This window comes from Bos indicus, chromosome X, assembly GCF_029378745.1.
Source record: "Bos indicus isolate NIAB-ARS_2022 breed Sahiwal x Tharparkar chromosome X, NIAB-ARS_B.indTharparkar_mat_pri_1.0, whole genome shotgun sequence".
NCBI classification, from domain to species: Eukaryota; Metazoa; Chordata; class Mammalia; order Artiodactyla; family Bovidae; genus Bos; species Bos indicus.
This window is the reverse complement of record NC_091789.1, coordinates 103418712-103429565: the sequence shown is the minus strand read 5'-3', so window position 1 is coordinate 103429565 and position 10854 is coordinate 103418712. Positions and strand designations below refer to the sequence as shown.

General features: G+C 37.8%; 1 protein-coding gene across 1 annotated transcript in view; it reads left to right on the top strand.

Moving 5' to 3' along the window:
• Window positions 1–300: 300 nt before the first annotated feature.
• The window catches only part of ZC3H12B (zinc finger CCCH-type containing 12B), a 605593-nt gene continuing 595039 nt past the window's right edge, over window positions 301–10854 (top strand). Inside the window, exon 1 of the mRNA XM_070784196.1 lies at window positions 301–769. The gene's annotated coding sequence lies outside the window, so the exon portion shown is untranslated. The remainder of the gene's footprint in view (window positions 770–10854) is intronic.

Here is a 10854-nt window from a genome sequence, read left to right as displayed (position 1 = left end):
ACTTCTCTAATGTATCCATGCATGCTAAGTCGCTTCAGTCGTTTCCGACTTTGCGACCCCATGGACAGCAGCCCAGCAGGCTCCTCTGGCCACAGGATTCTCTAGGCAAGAATAATGGAGTAGGATGCCATTTACTTCTCCCACCCCTACCTTGACATCGCTCTATCTGGGCCCTAGGAAACGTGATTTTGCGTACTTTTCTAGGTCACAGACTGAGCTCCGAAAGCAGCGCCAGCAGTGACGGCGGTCGATGGCGGAGGCGGGGCGCATGCGCGCGGTTGCTAGGCGACAGCATTCAGGGTGCAGCGGCTGTGTGTGTAGGCAGCAGCGCCAGAGAAGGAGGAGCACGAGGATGCCGCTGCGACCGCGGCCCCGAGAGGGAGCCGCTGCTGCTCTGTGGCCGCCAGGGCTGAGGGACGGGAATCAGGCCTGGGGATCGCGTCCCTGAAGGGGCAGAGGTCCCGCCCGAGCTCGGGCCTAGTACCGCGGGGGGGTCCGGGCCGCTGGGCGAGGGCCTTCCCTCATTGCCTCCCCTCACCCCTCCACGTCGATGGTGGTGAAGTTGTCAGCGCCGGGGAGCGCAAGGCACCAGGCTGCCTTCCTTGAACCCAGTTCCTCTTGGGGCACGTCTCTCGTCCCGGCTCACGGACACCTGCGCCGCAGCCTCCTCTAGCCCGCTGAGCCCACCCCTGGCGGCGGGCGGGGGAGGGGCTCCCTCTGCAGGGGCTGTGTCGAGCTGGGCGACGACGGGGACCGTAGGAGAGTAGGGGTGAGTAGTGGCACCGCACTCGCCTGGTGCTGGGGCACCTTTCTGGCCTCTGGGGCCCCGGGAAGAGACTGAATCTCTGCGTTCTCCTGCAGACGCTTCTGATGCCTCTGCTACATATCTGCTCGTGGTTACCTATTCCCTTCGAGGTAGTTTTCCTTCTAAAAAGCATCACTTTCTGGTCTAAACCCGGGCGTCCAGGAACGAGAGGTCGGTGCTTAAGGCCTGGCTTTGCTTCTTAGATGCCGTGGATGCTGATACATCTACGTACAATCATGCAGCCTGGTCCCTAATTCGGGGACAGACGTTTCCAGTGCTATGCTTGCCCCTTTCCCTCGCTCTTGCTCTCAGGAGGCTGTCTAACCGCAGGCTTCTCTAGAGCCAATTATCAGGCTGCTGTGGCTCGATGCCTCAAGGCTTGAACAGGCAGCTGGCGTGGCCCCTTACTTTTCAGTTTTCTTGCTACTTTTGAGGTGAGAGCCTTTAAAAGCCTTGTGCCTGGTTTCTGGCTTCTGATGTATACAAGTTAGGAAGACAGTACTTATATTAAATAATACTAATAAAACAAACTAGCAAACACATACTTTTGACTTCCAGAGTGGCATCAAACTTGAAAAAAGGAGGCGAAGAGTTACTGATAAGAGGGCAAACAAGCTTTACAAACTAACTGCTCATTATCCAGAATGACGTATTTATATAAAAATAAGTATGATGAAGAAACCTAAAATTTCCCTAATAAAAGTGAAGTTGTATTATGATATATCTGTTCTTCTTGAGGTAGCCTGTGTTTGAGAATTGTTACTCCAAAAAACACTGATGTATGGAACCTGAAGTGATATTTTGGACAGAGTGATTAGATGAGGATCTAAAGTTTTGGTACTTAAAAAAAATCAATATTATCTTTGAGCAGCAAAGTTGTTTCTTTAAGAGAAAATGGTTAAAAAAAATTACAGTTCTTAGTTGACCCCTTTCAAAAGCAGACCGAATTTAGATTAACTAGTAATTTTTATTATAAGGTACTTCTGTGTGCAGACAATGAAAGATGGGTTCCTTGTTTTATTTGGCTCTCTTCCCTCCCTGCTGATTTTAAGCCATTTCAGGTTTCTTTTATTTGAAAAAGAAGTGAAATAATAAAAATTCTAACTTTAGTTTTGGGTAAAATCTTTTAAGATAAAAGATTTTTTTAAAAAGATATAGATGTCATTTGTGATAAGGTAACTTTAGTGAATCAGTCAAGACTGACATCTCCAGTAGTTTTGGGTAAAATGCTTTTCTTTGGAAGCTTTCATGTTGTTTGAAGTTCTCTTGGGTAGCGGTTAAAGCAGGATGTAATTCTGAGTATCACTGCAAAATAATCTTGGACCTCAGCTAGTATTGTTTGTTTTATGCATGAATTGGCAAACTGATGTGCTTCTCAGTGCTATTAATAGATGCCAAAGTTAGAAATATTTTTGTTTTGGAAAAGCTCTTGATGAATTAAATCTGAATTATTTGAAACAATAATGTGCCACGTGGATACTTGCTATTCATCGTCACCTACTGTTAGAAATAGGCAGTAATTTGAATCTAACTTAAAATTCTATTGTAATGAGTATGGCTATGAAGGCACCACATACTCAAGAGCATCTATCTATGTTGTCATAGCCACGTTATAAGATAATAGTAATAGTTCATTTTGCCAGGCTTTTGACCAGTGAACTCTAGAATGAGGTTTTTTTAAATTGACTTTAACAAGTTTTTCTTTTCTATGTGTGCCCATTACTATACTAGGCACTGTGGAGAACAGAACAGAAACAGGTTCTGGGAGAAAAATTGCTTATCCATTGGAGAAAGAAAATACATACATGAGATATCATGGTCAACAAATGGAGCATAAAATAGTACAGAATAAGAACTAAAAGGATTAAGAGTAAGACGAGATCTTTGGAGACCAGTGTTTGTCTGAGAAGGCATTATAGAGAAAGTCTTGATTTGTTTTATTAGAAGTATAGACTGTTGGAAGGGGAGGAGTTCAGCACAGCTTGAGCTAAGACACTTGATTTTCAAATCTTTGTGCAAATTATTCTCCTGGATAAACCTTAAAGGTGGAGAAGGGGATTGTCAGTGGCAATTAACTACATTGTAGTGGGAATAGTTTTATGTCAAATTACATACCTTTATTAAATTAAATGTCAATACTTTTACAAATGTACACACTATAGAAGTCAGACTTAACATAATCCTATTTCCTGGGGCAAACTTTTCACTGTCTCCTAAGATTGTTAAAATATAAGTGCTTTGTACAAGATTGATCTGATTAGTCAACTTCAGATTAGTAATAAAGTAAATTGGGGGAAATTCTATAAATAACATAAATTTTGGTCCATTAAAACACATGATAGTTTTTAGTACAGCTCATTAACACTACTATTTCTAGAGTCCTGCTAATTGATGTCTGTCAAAGTTTTAAAATGATGTCATTAGTAATCAGTGACTAGTGTGTGTTAGTTGTTCAGTCGTGGTTGACTCTTTGCGACCCTGTGAACTGTAGCCTGCAAGGCACCTCTGTCCATGGGATTTTCCCAGCAAGAATATTGGGGTGGGTTGCCATTTCCTTCTCCAGGGGATTTTCCCAACCCAGGACTCGAATCTGTGTCTCCTGCATTGCAGGCAGATTTTTTTTTTTTTTTTTTTAACCATCTGAGCCACCAGGGAAGCTCCTATCAGTGACTAACATCAGTGTTTAAACTCCAAATATAAACCTCTGCAACACTTACAGTGTTTTTCTAACAACTGTCTGCTGTGTTGAGAATCAGTTAAATGGCTAGTCTTCTGGGTTTTTGTCAACCATTGTAAGTTGATGTCTATAGGTGTGTGTGTGTGTGTGTGTGTGTATAGAACAAGATAATATAGTGTAATTGTTACATCAAGAAAAAAATATGCACCCCACAAACAGAAACTTGCATATTAGAATTCCAAATAACAAGAATTTTCGAGTTAATTCACAGATTTGCTCTAAGGAAAAATATACCCAAACTTGACATTTTTTGAGGCTTCCATGCTGTTGGTGTTCAGTTCTTTGTGACCACGTGGAATATAGCATGCCAGGCTCCTCTGTCCTCCACTATTTCTCAGGTTTGCTCAAATTCATGTCCATTGAGCCTGTGATGCTGTCTAACCATCTCATTCTCTGCCGCCTCCTTCTCCTTTTGCCTTCAATCTTTCCCAGCATCAGGTCTTTTCCAATGAGCCAGCTCTTCACATCAGGTGGCCAAAGTGTTGGAGCTTCAGCTTCAGCTCAGTCCTTCCAATGAATATTTAGGGTTGGTTTCCTTTAGGATTGGCTGGTTTGATCTCCTTGCAGTCCAAGGGACTCTCAAGAGTCTTCTCCAGCATTGCAATTCAAAAGCATCAATGTTTTGGTGCTCAGCCTTCTTCATAGTCCAACTCTCACATCTATACTTGACTACTGGAAAATCCATAGCTTTGACTATATAGACCTGTGTCAGCAAAGTGGTATCTCTGCTTTTTAATACACTGTCTAGATTTGTCATAGCTTGCCTTCCAAGGAGCTTCTATATAACATCATATATCTTTCATTTGGTATCTTTTGGCTGCCAGTAATAGTTTTCTCTGAATATAGTTATTACTGATAAACCCTAATTTAAAGTATCTAATAATTTCAACAAATATAATTCTTTTGAGAATCCTCTGCTTAGGATGTCAGCTGTTAGTTAAATAAACAATAGTTTATGACTTCTAAATAGTTATTAGAGAACAGAATGGCCCACACAGACACAGTCAATGAATACTGATCATTGTTGGAAATTAACAAGTTAGTAGATAACAAAATATTTTCAGAGGGCATTGGGGTTTCCTTTGCTAAGCATTATTGCACATTTCTGTTCTTAGCTGCTTATGCTGGTATCAAAAGGGAATATCTTTGGAAAGAGAACTGGTTAATCTAAATGATAGAGAAACTGTTGAGAAAGTTAGAATTACTTCATATGCCAAGTTCTAAGTACTATGGAGGTTTAAGGCAGGTACATATCTTAGTTGTATTGCTAAATATCAGTGGTAGCTGTACATGAAATATGGTATGGAATTGTTTTGTTACTGATAATATGTCTTGATGTTTTTTATCACTCTGCTACTGAGTCTGAAGGTAGAGCACTAAGTACCAATTGTGTATCCATAAGTTATAATTTTCTTTAAATACGTAGTTTTTAAACTGCTATCATATTTTTAAGTATGATCTTTATTATGTCAATGGATTGAAACATTTTCCAGCTCAGTACATCTCTATATTTTATTGTGGAAGCTTATGGGAAAATGGCTTTTACCCAACAATTTAATTTTGGAGCATATTTTCTGGAACATAACCTTTTTCACAAAGTGAAAAATACCCACAGCCAATTAAGTATAGGAAGAAGAGTGAAGATTAGAGTTTCTTCTTAAAGTATGGTACCTACAAACAAAATAAAAGAAAATCTTCATATATAAGATGTAAACTAATATTCACAGGAACTGTCTCACATATAGTTATCATTCTTTTAGTATGGTATCTTATATTATGAATTGTTAACTCTCTTTGAACTGTTGGCACCCAAAAGATTCCACATTATTAAGTCATTTCTATTTTCTTAATATACCTCAGGAATTTGGTGGTGAAACTTTGTTGCTGAAAGATAAGCTTTTTGTAGCAATTTTAAAATGCAATACATGTTGACTGAAAACCTTAAATTGAATTTTGATATGATTAATAATGAGGAAAATGGATGTTTTCTAACAATCTTCACTAAACTATTTCTATGATATTAATATCTTCATAACCTTTCAGAGTCCTGAATTATGTCTCCTTATTATGTCCACTTTCTGTACCTCATTTCCACTTATCCTAACCATTGTGGGTATTGGTTGTTTTCACTGTCAATTATGAGCTGCTTTTTTAGCTCCTAAGTGAGTTTTACAAAATACATTTATATTTTAAAAAACTTATTTAGGAAAGATTTTTTGTTGTAGTCTCAAAGGCTGGATCCATGTCAGATAAACTGCATTTGAAACTGGATGATTTGACTAGAAGGAGCACCAAGAAGACTAGCCCAAGTTACTTTAAAATACTGTATCTAACTCAGGCAATTTTTGAATTACCTGTATTTTTACTTCAAAAATAATTTCCTTTATTGTATGAAGGAAAAAGTCAGAAGTTAGTTACTTCTAGATTAAAATTATGGATCCTTTCATTCAGATGATAATTCCAAGTTCTTCATTGCATTTTTATAATCTAAACATTACATTTTAATCATATAGATGTTTTTTATTTAGAATAAAAAGGTATGTCTTCTCTATTTTTCCATTCTGTCTTATTGCTAGATTTTATGTTTATACAGTATCTTTCAACTGAGAAATTCAAAGCATTCCTTTTACATTTTGTGACATTTCTTATCATTCATTTGGAGTTACTTTTATTTTTCTTTCAAGTTGAAAACTAGTTGACATAATCAGGTGTGACACAAGTAATAAGTTTGATATCACAAGTCATACATATACTAGTCTCATCACTTATTAGTTGATGTTTGCTCTTTGCAGGGCTGGGCAAATATCACATACTAATTCATTTAACTGTTATTGAGTTTAAACTCTAAATGTGCACAGAGGCTTTTCTGTTACTTTTCCTGTGTACTTTCAAAGCTATCATTATAATCTGGGTTGTTTTTGCTTATCATCAATAGATTTAGTTATGGGTTGTATTATTATTGCTACTATATTGGTACACATGTCTGTGATTCCATAAGTGAAGAAGTAAAGGTATAATAAATGAGTATTAGATTTTCTATGTTTCAAAATTTTCTTAATTTGTAATAAAAATAGTCCTAAAATGGTTGAAGTTTTGAAATTTAGAATATTTTTATGAACTGCAGCTATGCAGTTGTGCATAACTTGTGCACATAGTAACTAGAACTAGGTTAAACAAAGTATTACTCTTATGAATTTTGTTTTAATAAATAGATGGGAGTGGTTTGTAGCTAGTATATCAATGAATTATATGTTATGAGATATTCATAAAGTATTTTTAATATAAATTTATTTATTTTAATTGGAGGCTAATTACTTTACAATATTGTATTGGTTTTGACATACATTGACATGAATCCACCATGGGTGTACATGTGTTCCCCATCCTGAACCCCCCTCTCATCTCCCTCCCCTTACCATCCCTCTGGGTCATCCCAGTTCACCAGCCCCAAGCATCCTGTATCATGCATCAAACCTGGATTGGCAATTCATTTCACATATGATATTATACATATTTCAATGCCATTCTCCCAAATCATCTCACCCTAGCCCTCTCCCACAGAGTCCATAAGACTGTTCTATACATCTGTGTCTCTTTTGGTATCTCGCATACAGGGTTATTGTTACCATCTTTCTAAATTCCATATATATGTGTTAGTATACTGTATTGGGGTTTTTCTTTCTGGCTTACTTCACTCTGTATAATAGGTTCCAGTTTCATCCATCTCATTAGAACTGATTCAAATGTATTCTTTTTAATGGCTGAGTAATACTCCATTGTGTATATGTATCACAGCTTTCTTATCCACTCATCTGCTGATGGACATCTAGGTTGTTTCCACGTACTGGCTATTATAAACAGTGCTGCAATGAACACTGGGGTACACGAGTCTCTTTCACTTCTGGTTTCCTCGGTGTATATGCCAGGCCGTGGGATTCCGGGTTGTATGGCAGTTCTATTTCCAGTTTTTTAAGGAATCTCCACACTGTTCTCCATAGTGGCTGGACTAGTTTGCATTCCCACCAACAGTGTACAAGTTTCCCTTTTCTCCACACCCTCTCCAGCATTTATTGCTTATAGACTTTTGGATAGCAGCCGTTCTGACTGGAGTGAAATGGCACCTCACTTTGGTTTTGATTTTCATTTCTCTGATAATGAGTGATGTAGAGCATCTTTTCACGTGTTTGTTAGCCATCTGTATGGAGAAGGCAATGGCAACCCACTCCAGTACTCTTGCCTGGAAAATCCCATGGAAGAAGGAGCCTGGTAGGCTGCAGTCCATGGGATCGCTGGGAGTCGGACACGACTGAACGACTTCACTTTCATTTTTCACTTTAATGCACTGGAGAAGGAAATGGCAACCCACTCCAGTGTTTTTGCCTTGAGAATCCCAGGGACAGGGGAGCCTGGTGGGCTTCTGTCTATGGGGTCGCACAGAGTCGTACACGACTGAGGCAACTTAGCAGCAGCAGCAGCAGCAGCCATCTGTATGTCTTCCTTGGAGAAATGTCTGCTTAGTTCTTTGGTCCATTTTTTGATTGGGTCATTTATTTTTCTGGAATTGAGCTGCAAAAGTTGCTTGTATATTTTTGAGAATAGTTGTTTGTCAGTTGCTTCCTTTGCTATTATTTTCTCCCATTCTGAAGGCTGTCTTTTCACCTTGCTGATAGTTTCCTTTGTTGTGCAGACTCTTTTAATTTTAATTAGGTCCCATTTGTTTATTTTTGCTTTTATTTCCAATATTCTGGGAGGTGGGTCATAGAGGATCCTGCTGTGATTTATGTTGGAGAGTGTTTTGCCTATATTCTCCTTTAGGAGTTTTATAGTTTCTGGTCTTACGTTTAGATCTTTAATCCATTTTGAGTTTATTTTTGTGTATGGTGTTAGAAAGTGTTCTAGTTTCATTCTTTTACAAGTGGTTGACCAGTTTTCCCAGCACCACTTGTAAAAGAGTTTGTCTTTCCTCCATTGTATATTCTTGCCTCCTTTGTAAAAGATAAGTTGTCCATAGGTGCATGGATTTATCTCTGGGCTTTCTATTTTGTTCCATTGATCTATATTTCTGTCTTTGTGCCAGTACCATACTGTCTTGATGACTGTGGCTTTGTAGTACAGCCTGAAGTCAGGCAGATTGATTCTTCCACTTCCATTCTTCTTTCTCAAGATTGCTTTGGCTATTCGAGGTTTTTTGTATTTCCATACAAATTGTGAAGTTATTTGTTCTAGCTCTGTGAAAAATACCATTGGTGACTCGATAGGGATTGCATTGAATCTATAGATTGCTTTGGGTAGTGTACTCATTTTCATTATACTGATTCTTCCGATCCATGAACATGGTATATTTCTCCATCTATTAGTGTCCTCTTTGATTTCTTTCACCAGTGTTTTATAGTTTTCTATATATAGGTCTTTAGTTTCTTTAGGTAGATATATTCCTATGTATTTTATTCTTTTCGTTGCAATGGTGAATGGAATTGTTTCCTTAATTTCTCTATTTTCTCATTATTAGTGTATAAGAATGCAAGGGATTTCTGTGTGTTGATATAATATCCTGCAACTTTACTATATTCATTGATTATCTCTAGTAATTTTCTGGTGGAGTCTTTAGGGTTTTCTATGTAGAGGATCATGTCATCTGCAAATAGTGAGAGTTTTACTTCTTCTTTTCCAATTTGGATTCCTTTTATTTCTTTGTCTGCTCTGATTGCTGCGACCAAAACTTCCAAAACTATGTTGAATAGTAGTGGTGAAAGTGGGCACCCTTGTCTTGTTCCTGACTTTAGGGGAAATGCTTTCAATTTTTCACCATTGAGGATAATGTTAGCTGTGGGTTTACCATATATAGCTTTTATTATGTTGAGGTATGTTCCTTCTATTCCCTCTTTCTGGAGAGTTTTTATCATAAATGGATGTTGAATTTTGTCAAAGGCTTTCTCTGCATCTGTTTAGGTAATCATATGGCTTTTATTTTTCAATTTGTTAATGTGGTGTATTACATTGATTGATTTGCAGATATTGAAGAATCCTTGCATCCCTGGGATAAAGCCCACTTGGTCATGATGTATGATCTTTTTAATGTGTTCTTGGATTCTGATTGATAGAATTTTGTTAAGGATTTTTGCATCTATGTTCATCAGTGATATTGGCCTGTAGTTTTCTTTTTTTTGTGGCATCTTTGTTAGGTTTTGGTATTAGGCTGATGATGGCCTCATAGAATGAGTTTGGAAGTTCACCTTCCTCTGCAAATTTCTAGAAGAGTTTGAGTAGGATAGGTGTTAGCTCTTCTCTAAATTGTTGGTAGAGTTCAGCTGTGAAGCCGCCTGATCCTGGACTTTTGTTTGCTGGAAGATTTCTGATTACAGTTTCAGTTTCCGCACTTGTAATGGGTCTGTTAAGATGTTCTATTTCTTCCTGGTCCAGTTTTGGAAAGTTGTACTTTTCTAAGAATTTGTCCATTTCTTCCAAGTTGTGCATGCTAACAGTAGTCTCTTATCATCTTTTGTATTTCTGTGTTGTCTGTTGTGATCTCACCATTTTCATTTCTAATTTTATTGATTTGATTTTTCTCCCTTTGTTTCCTGATGAGTCTGGCTAATGGTTTGTCAATTTTATTTATCCTCTCAAAGAACCAGCTTTTGGCTTTGTCAATTTTTGCTATGGTCTCTTTTGTTCCTTTTGCATTTATTTCTGCCCTAATTTTTAAAATTTTTTTCTTTCTACTTACCCTGGGGTTCTTCATTGCTTCCTTTTCCAGTTGCTTTAGGTGTAGAGTTAGGTTATTTATTTGACTTTTTTCTTGTTTCTTGAGGTATGCTTGTATTGCTATGAACCTTCCCCTTAGCACTGCTTTTACAGTGTCCCACAGGTTTTGGGTTGTGTTTTCATTTTTATTTGTTTCTATGCATATTTTGATTTCTTTTTTAATTTCTTCTGTGATTTGTTGGTTATTCAGCAGCGTGTTGTTCAGCCTCCATACTGTGGAATTTTTAATATTTTTTTTCCTGTAATTGAGATCTAATCTTACTGCGTTGTGGTCAGAAAAGATGCTTGGAATGATTTCAATTTTTTTGAATTTACCAAGGCTAGATTTATGGCCCAGGATGTGATCTATCCTGGAGAAGGTTCCGTGTGCACTTGAGAAAAAGGTGAAATTCATTGTTTTGGGGTGAAATGTCCTATAGATATCAACTAGGTCTAACTGGTCTATTGTATCATTTAAAGTTTGTGTTTCCTTGTTAATTTTCTGTTTAGTTGATCTATCCATAGGTGTGAGTGGGGTATTAAAGTCTCCTGCTATTATTGTGTTATTGTT